This window comes from Odocoileus virginianus, chromosome 9 (assembly GCF_023699985.2).
Source record: "Odocoileus virginianus isolate 20LAN1187 ecotype Illinois chromosome 9, Ovbor_1.2, whole genome shotgun sequence".
NCBI classification, from domain to species: domain Eukaryota; kingdom Metazoa; phylum Chordata; class Mammalia; order Artiodactyla; family Cervidae; genus Odocoileus; species Odocoileus virginianus.
Window position 1 is genome coordinate 72,200,014 of NC_069682.1, and position 8,743 is coordinate 72,208,756.

The window sequence follows — 8,743 nt, forward strand, 5'->3', positions numbered from 1 at the left end:
TGTAGCCTACCAGGCTCTTCCATCCATGGAATATTCCAGGCAAGAGTACTGGATTGGGTTGCCATTTCCTTCTGGGGATCTTCCCAACCCAGGGATCGAACCTGGGTCTCCCGCATTGCAGGCAGACACTTTACAATCTGAGCCACCACGGAAGCTGTCATTGTAACATTCACATAATAATCTGGGTTTGTGTCATGTCATTTCCTTAAAAATGAGGCAGATTTGGGACTTCCCTAGTGGTCCAGTAGGCTAAGATTCCACACACGCTATACTGGGGCCCGAGTTCTATCCCTGGTGGAGATACATGCCGCAACTAAAGACTCCAAGTGTCTCAACTAAGACCTGGTGCAGCCAAATAAATAAATAATAAATTTAAAAAAAAAAAAAAAAGGAGGCAGCTTTGGCTGCACAGAGCCTGTGGAGTGGTACCTGTGCCCTAGAGATGAGTACTTTTATTTCACCAAAACCCCTGCCCTCCCTGCATCTGTCATTTATGTTACTCCCCTGTTCCTGTTGATGTTTGAGTTTACAATACCTCGCCTACATTATAACTGCATGGACTGAATGCTGGTCTATGGAGCTGAAGACTTGTCAGAAAGACAAGTGAAAGAATCTCTAAGTTCAACTGTGACAAGTACCAGCGGTGCCTGGTGTTATGGGGGCATTATGAAATCCCAGTTTCAGGGTTTGGGGAGTGGAGCCTCCAGAAGTGTTGTAGCTTTACCAAGATCCAAGGGGACACGTAGGCGGTCACCAGGGAAAAGCAGTCCAAGTGTTTTAAGTAGGAGGGAAAGCATCTGCAAAGCCCTGTGTGGGGACACGTGGCCCGGGTCCTCTTACTACACTGCCAGACAAACCCATCCCAAATTTAGTAGCTTGAAAGAACAGCAATCATTTTATTATCTCTAGTAGATCTGTGGGTCTGGAATTTGGAAGGAGCTTGACGAGGATCTTCTAATTTGGGATCTCTAGTGTGAAACGGACCACTGGGGGATAGAGTGCCTGGATGCCGGCTGGGCCTCTGGAAAGCCTATCCGTGTGATCGATCTCTCAGTGGGCTACTTTGAGCTTCCTCACAGCATGGCAGCCTCAGGGCCATCAAATTGTTTACTTGGCAGCTGAAGGCTTAAAGAGAGAGGATCCCACAGAGCAAGGCGGAGCACCGAACAACAACAAGAAGGCAGACCTACACTCTTTATCTGCCTGAGCCTTGGACGGCACATAGAGCCACATCCACTGTAGTTCACTTGTTGTTCAGTCACTCAGTCCTGTCCGACTCTTCACAACCCCATGGTCTGCAGCAAGCCAGGCTTCCTTGTCTTTCACCATCTCCCAGAGCTTGTTCAGACTCATGGCCACTGAGTCAGTGATGCCGTCCAACTTCTCATCCTCTGTCGTCCCCTTCTCCTCCTGCCTTCAATCTGTCCCAGCATCAGGGTCTTTTCCGATGGATCGGCTCTTTTTATCAGGTGGCCAAAGGATAGGGGCTTCAGCTTCAGCATCAATCTTTCCAGTGAATATTCAGGGTCGATTTCCTTTAGGATTGACTGGTTTGATCTCCTTGCTGTCCAAGGGACTCTCAAGAGTCCTCCAGCACCACAGCTCAAAAGCATCAATTCCTCAGCACTCATTCAGCTCAGTTCAGTCACTAAGTCGTGTCCGACTCTTTGCAACCCCATAAGCAGCAGCACACCAGGCCTCCCTGTCCAGCACCAACTCCTGGAGTTCACCCAAACTCATGTCCATTGAGTTGGTGATGCCATCCAACCATCTCATCCTCTGTCGTCCCCTTCTCCTCCTGCCCCCAATCTTCCCCAGCATCAGGGTCTTTCCAAATGAGTCAGCTCTTCGCATCAGGTGGCCAAAGTATTGGAGTTTCAGCTTCAGCACCAGTCTTTCCAATGAACACCCAGAACTGATCTCCCTTAGGATGGACTGGTTGGATCTCCTTGCAGTCCAAGGGACTCTCAAGAGTCTTCTCCAACACCACGTTCAAAAGCATCAATTCTTCTGTACTCAGCTTTCTTTATAGTCCAATTCTCACATCCATACATGACTACTGGAAAAACCATAGCCTTGACTAGATGGACCTTTGTTGACAAGGCAATGTCTCTGCTTTTTAATATGCTGTCTAGGTTGGTCATAACTTTCCTTCCAAGGAGTAAGCGTCCTTTAATTTCATGGCTGTAATCACCATCTGCAGTGATTCTGGAGCCCAAAAAAATAAAGTCAGCCACTGTTTCCCCATCTATTTGCCACGAAGTGATGGGACCAGATGCCATGATCTTAGTTTTCTGAATGTTGAGCTTTAAGCCACTCATTGGCTCACTCACTCGGCACTCATTGGCTACAAGCAAAACACAAGCCAGTCCAGACTGAGTTAGGGCGATTAGACTCTACCTCCTGAGGGAGAAGTGGAAATGGAGTTTAAGGGAAAGTCAGGACTGGAGACAAGGCAGGTGAGTGAGCAGCGTTTGGGAGGTAATTGAAGCCTTCAGTGTGGGTGTTAATTGATGTTAACACCTGACAGTTATCACTGCTCCAATCTCATAGCCCCTTAGCAGAACTTTGCACCTTTATAACTATTCAATTATTTGCTGAGTTTGTCCTGTTTGGCTAGGACTATGTGATCAGCTTTCATGAGGGTGGGGACTCAGGTCACCATGGTATCCCTAACTGTCAACACACTATCTGATACATATAAATTTCCATCAACTGCTGAAGAACCAGAGCCCCGCTTTCTCTGCTAGAGTCTCTAAAAAACAAGCGACACCTGTAGGACTGAATGGCGTATGTCAAGGTCCCCTATAGTACCCGTTGCAAGGGGAACCTGGTTGAGAACTACTTGCTAGTCAGTGATTATTTACGGCAGACTGATTTCCTAACTATTTCAGACGTCTTAGGGATACAACAGAAGATATAATGGAAGACCCCATTTGCAAAGCAAGAACTATTTAATTCCTAGGAATAAACGTTACAACAAAAATTCACAACTTATATGAAGAAAAATTTTAATTCCATAGATTGACACAGGAAAAACTTCGACAGTTAGAAATATAAGCTATGTTGATGGCTAGCAAGACTCTACATTATTAAGATATCAGATAGTTAATGAGATATAATATAGACATTTAATAAGAGCCCAAGAACAACACAAACAGGGTCTTGTTTTAGAACTAGATTAACCACGACTGAAATTCCTATGGAAAAGTCAACAAGAAAACATTTCTGAAAATGCCTGACCACGTAGCAAATGTATCATAAAGCCTTTACTATTATAATTACGACTATTAGGTACTAGTACCTTGTAAGTTCCATGAATCAGTGGAGGAGAAAAGAAATTCCCAGATAGACCCAAACACATGTAGGCATTTAGTATTCAATAAAGGTGCCAAACTGGTTAAGATGGATTTCATTCAATAAGTGGTTTGAGAAAACTGCTATGTAGCGTCTTCAAGAAAAAAATAAAAAGAGTTAAATCCATACTTCAGGGACTTCCCTGGTGGTCAGGTGGCTAAGGTCAGGTCACATTGCGAGGAGACAGAACCCAGAACCCTGCTTGGGGAACCTGACGTGCGTCGTCTGAGGAGGCTTTACACATAGCTGAGAAAAGAAGAGAAATGAAAGGCAAAGGAGAAAGGGAAAGATATACCCAACTGAAACATGCAGAGTTCCAGAGAACAGCAAGGAGAGACAAGAAAGCCTTCTTATGTAGCAATGTAAAGAAATAGAGGAAAACAATGGAATGTGAAAGACCAGCAATCTCTTCAAGAAAACTGGAGATATAAAGGGAACATCTCATGCAAGGGTGAGCAGCATAAAGGACAGAAACGGTAAAGACCTAACAGAAGCAGAAGAGATTAAGAAGAGGTGGCAAAAATACACAGAACTATACAAACAAGGTCTTAATGACCCAGATAACTACAACGGTGTGGTCATTCACCTAGAACCAGACATCCTGGATTGTAAAGTCAAGTAGGCCTTAGGAAGCATTAGTATGGACAGAGTTAGTGGAGGTGATGGAATTCCAGCTGAGCTATTTCAAATCCTAAAAGATGATGCTGTTAAAGTGCTGCAGTCAATGTGTCAGCAACTTTGGAAAATTCAGCAGTGGCCACAGGACTGGAAAAGGTCAGTTTTCATTCCAATCCCAAAGATGAGTAATGCCAAAGAATGTTCAAATAACCATACAATTGTGCTTATTTCACATCAAGGCTGTATGTTATCACCCTGCTTATTTAACTTATATGCAGAGTACATCATGAGAAACGCTGGGCTGGAAGAAGCACAAGCTGGAATCAAGATTGCCGGGAAAAATATCAATAACCTCAGATATGCAGATGACTCCACCCTTATGGCAGAAAGTGAAGAGGAACTAAAAAGCCTCTTGATGAAAGTGAAAGAGGAGAGTGAAAAAGTTGGCTTAAAGCTCAACACTCAGAAAACAAGATCATGGCATCTGGTCCCATCACTTCATGGGAAATAGATGGGGAAACAGTGGCAACAGTGTCAGACTTTATTTTTTGGGCTCCAAAATCGCTGCAGATGGTGATTGCAGCCATGAAATTAAAAGACGCTTACTCCTTGGAAGGAAAGTTATGACCAACCTAGACAGCATATTAAAAAGCAGAAACATTACTCTGCCAACAAAGGTCCGTCTAGTCAAGGGTATGGTTTTTCCAGTGGTCATGTATGGATGTGAGAGTTGGACTGTGAAGAAAGCTGAGTGCCGAAGAATTGATGCTTTTGAACGTGGTGTTGGAGAAGACTCTTGAGAGTCCCTTGGACTGCAAGGAGATCCAACCAGTCTGTCCTAAAGGAGATCAGTCCTGAGTGTTCATTGGAAGGACTGATGCTGAAGCTGAAGCTCCAATACTTTGGCCACCTGATGCGGAGTTGACTCATTTGAAAAGACCCTGATGCTGGGAGGGATTGGGGGCAGAAGGAGAAGGGGACGACAGAGGATGAGATGGCTGGATGGCATCACCGACTCGATGGACGTGTGTTTGGGTAAACTCCGGGAGTTGGTGATGGACAGGGAGGTCTGGCATGCTGCAATTTATGGGGTCGCAGAGTCGGACACGACTTAGTGACTGAACTGAACTGTGCTTATTTCACATGCTAGTAAGATTGTGCTCAAAATCCTTCAAGTTAGGCTTCAGCAGTACGTGAGCTGAGAACTTTCAGATGTACAAGCTGGGTTTAGAAAGGCAGAGGAACCAGAGACAAAATGGCCAGCATTCGCTGGATCATGCAGAAAGCAAGGGAATTCCAGAAAAACATCTACTTCTGCTTCATTAACTACCCTAAAGCCTTTGACTGTGAGGATCACAACAAACTGTGGAAAATTCTTAAAGAGATGGGAAAACCAGACCACCTTACCTGTCTCCTATAAGCAGGTTAAGAAGCAACCATTAGAACCGGACATGGAACAAGGGACTGGTTCAAAATTGGAAAAGGAGTATGTCAAGGCTATATATTATCACCCTCCTTTTTTAATTTATATGCAGAGGATATCATTCGAAATACCAGGCTGGATGAATCACAAGCTGGAATCAAGATTGCATGGAGAAATATCAACAACCTCAGATATGCAGATGATACAACCCTAATGGCAGAAAGGGAAGAGGAACTAAAGAACCTCTTGATGAGGGTGAAAGAGGACAGTGAAAAAGGTGGCTTGAAATTCAACATTAAAAAACGAAGACCAAAAAAAAAAAAAAACCCAAAAATGAAGGCCATGGCATCTGGTCCCATCACTTCATGGCAAATAGAAGGGAAAAAGTGGAAGCAGTGACAGATTCTATTTTCTTCAAAATCACTGCAGATGGTGACTGCAAACATTAAATTAGAAGACACCAGTTCCTTAGAAAGAAAGTTATGGCAGACCTAGACAGCATACTAAAAAGCAGAGACATCCCTTTGCCAACAAAGGTCCATATAGTCAAAGCTACGGTTTTTCCAGTAGTCATGTATGGATGTGAGAGTTGAACCACAAAGCAGGCTGATGGGAGGGAGGTTTAAGAGGGAGGGGACATGTGTATATGTATGGCTGATTCATGTTGACGTATGGCAGAAACCAACACAGTATTGTAAATTAATTATCCTCCAATTAAAAATTTAAAAAAGAAATTTTAAGAGGGCTGAATGCTGAAGAATTGCTTCTTTCAAATTATAACACTGGAGAAGACTCTTTTGAGAGTCCCTTGGACTGCAAGGAGATCAAACCAGTCAATCCTAAGGAAATCAACCCTGAATACTCATTGGGAGGACAGATCTTGAAGCAGAAGCTCCAATACTTTGGCCACTTGATGTGATGAGCCAACTCATTGGAAAAGACCCTGATGCTGGGAAAGATTGAAGGCAGGAGGAAGAGGAGGCGGCAGAGGGTGAGTTGGTTAGAGAGCGATACTGACTCAATGGACATGAATTTGAGCAAACTCCGGGAGATGGTGGAAGATAGGGAAGCCTGGCACACTGCGGATCAAGGGGTCACAAAGAAACAGGACTTAGTGACTGAAAACAACCACAGCGAACTGGACCCCACACGCCGCACCTGAAGATCTTGAGTGCTACAACTGAGACACAGGCAGCTGAATAAATAAATACATATATAAATAACCAAGTCCGTACTTCACACCTCATACCTGGAAAAGCACTGAAAGGATAAAAGTTTATTTTTGTTTTGTTTTTGCTCATGTGAGATCTTAGTTCCCAGGCCAGGGATGGAACCCATGCCCCCTGCAGTGGAAGGATGAATTCTTAACCATTGGACCCCCAGGGAAATCCCCAGGATCAAAGATTTAAATGGAAAGAAGGGAACCATGTGAGTACCAGCAGAATCCCTGGGAGAATTCTTTTATAACCTTGAAGTGGAGAAGATCCTTTTAACTATAACACAAAATTCAGGAGCCTGAGGGGGAAAGATCAATGTATTTGACTTCATGAAGATACAAAGAATAATCGTGTGAGGTAAAAAGACAAACGACCAACTTGCATCTCAATTACAGAAAAGGCGAATTTCAGGAATCCCCTGGCGGGCCAGTGGTTACGACTGCACTCTCAGTGCCAAGGGCTTTGCTTCCATCCCTTTATAGGGAACTGAGATCTCATAAACTGTGGCATAGTGTGGCAAATTTTATAACATGTAAAGAGGACTTAAGACGTAGGGGGAGGGGAATTAGGTGAAGGTCATCAATAGGTACAAACTTTTGGTTAATTATAAGATAAATAAGTACTGGAGATGTAATATACAACATGATAAAGATGATTAACACTGTTGCATGTTATAAATAAAAGTTGTTAAAAGACTACATCCTAAGGATTCTTATCAAGTGAAAAAAAATTTTTTTCCTAGTTCTTGAATGTATCAATAAGAAATGATAGATGCTCATTCACCTCTTATAGACATCATTGCATGACATGTATGTGAGTCAAATCATTATGCTGTATACCCTAAACTTACACAGTGCTGTAGGTCAACTATATCTCAATAAAACTGGGGAAAGAAGAGTTTCTATGAATAACAAAACAGTTAGTAACCCAAAAGAAGAATGGATAGGGGAATTCCCTGGCGGTCAGTGGTTACAACTCTGAGGTTCACTGCTGAGGGCCTGGGTTCAATCCCTGATGGGGGAACTAAGATCCCATAAGCTATATGGTGCAGCCAAAAAAAAAAAAAAAAAAGAATTAAAGGATAGCATCAAACAGTTCATGGGAAATGAAAAACAAATTGTTCTTAGAAATAAAACATGAATCCAAGAAAACACAGATTTTAATAGCAAGAGTTTAGAAATAATATCAATGTCCATCAACCAAAGACTGGCTAAATGAATTATGATGAATTTATACAATGGAATAACAATCAATGGTTTCTTTTAAAAAGAGGAATGATGAAAGACACCATAAAGAAAATGAAAAAATAAGACAGACTTGGAGAAAAGTATTTGCAAGTCACATACCAGATAAAGGATTTGTATCTAGAATACATAAGAACTCTTAAAAGTCAATGATATGAAAATAAACCCAAGTGAAAAAAATGGTCAAAAGAACTGAATAGACACATGAACACATATAAACACATGAACTACAAATAAACACATGAAAATATGTCATTAGGGAAATGCAAATAGAACACACACACACACACAATGAGATACTACTACATACATGACAACACCAAATAGAAGAATGCAGAGCAACAGGAATGCTTATTCATTGCTGATGGGAATGCAAAACAGTATAGCCACTGGGAAGACAGCTTGCAGTTTCTTATAAAGTTAAACATACTTATCATACAACCCAGAAATCCTAGTTCTAGGTATTTATAGAAGTGAATTAAAAAGATATTAAAACCCTACACTAATGTTTACTGTAACTTTATTCATAGCAGTCGATCCTGGGTAAAGCCAAGATGTCCTCCAACAGGTGAACGGACAAACAGATGGCAGTCTGTCCACGCCGTAGAACACTGCACAGCAGTAACAAGGAATAGGAGCCAAGTTCGTGAAATAACAGGATGAAACCAGACTGCATCTCTTTAGATGAGAAAAACAAAACCCAAGAGCCCACATATGTTTGCCTCCAATCATATGACATTCTGAGAAAGGCAAAATTATAGGGACAGAAAACAGATCAGTGGTTTCCAGGGTTGGGGGAAAGGGATACAGTTGACCAAAAGGCTACAAAGAAGAACCTCTAGGTGTTTAAGTGATTAAACTGGTCTGCAGGCCACAGAAGTGGT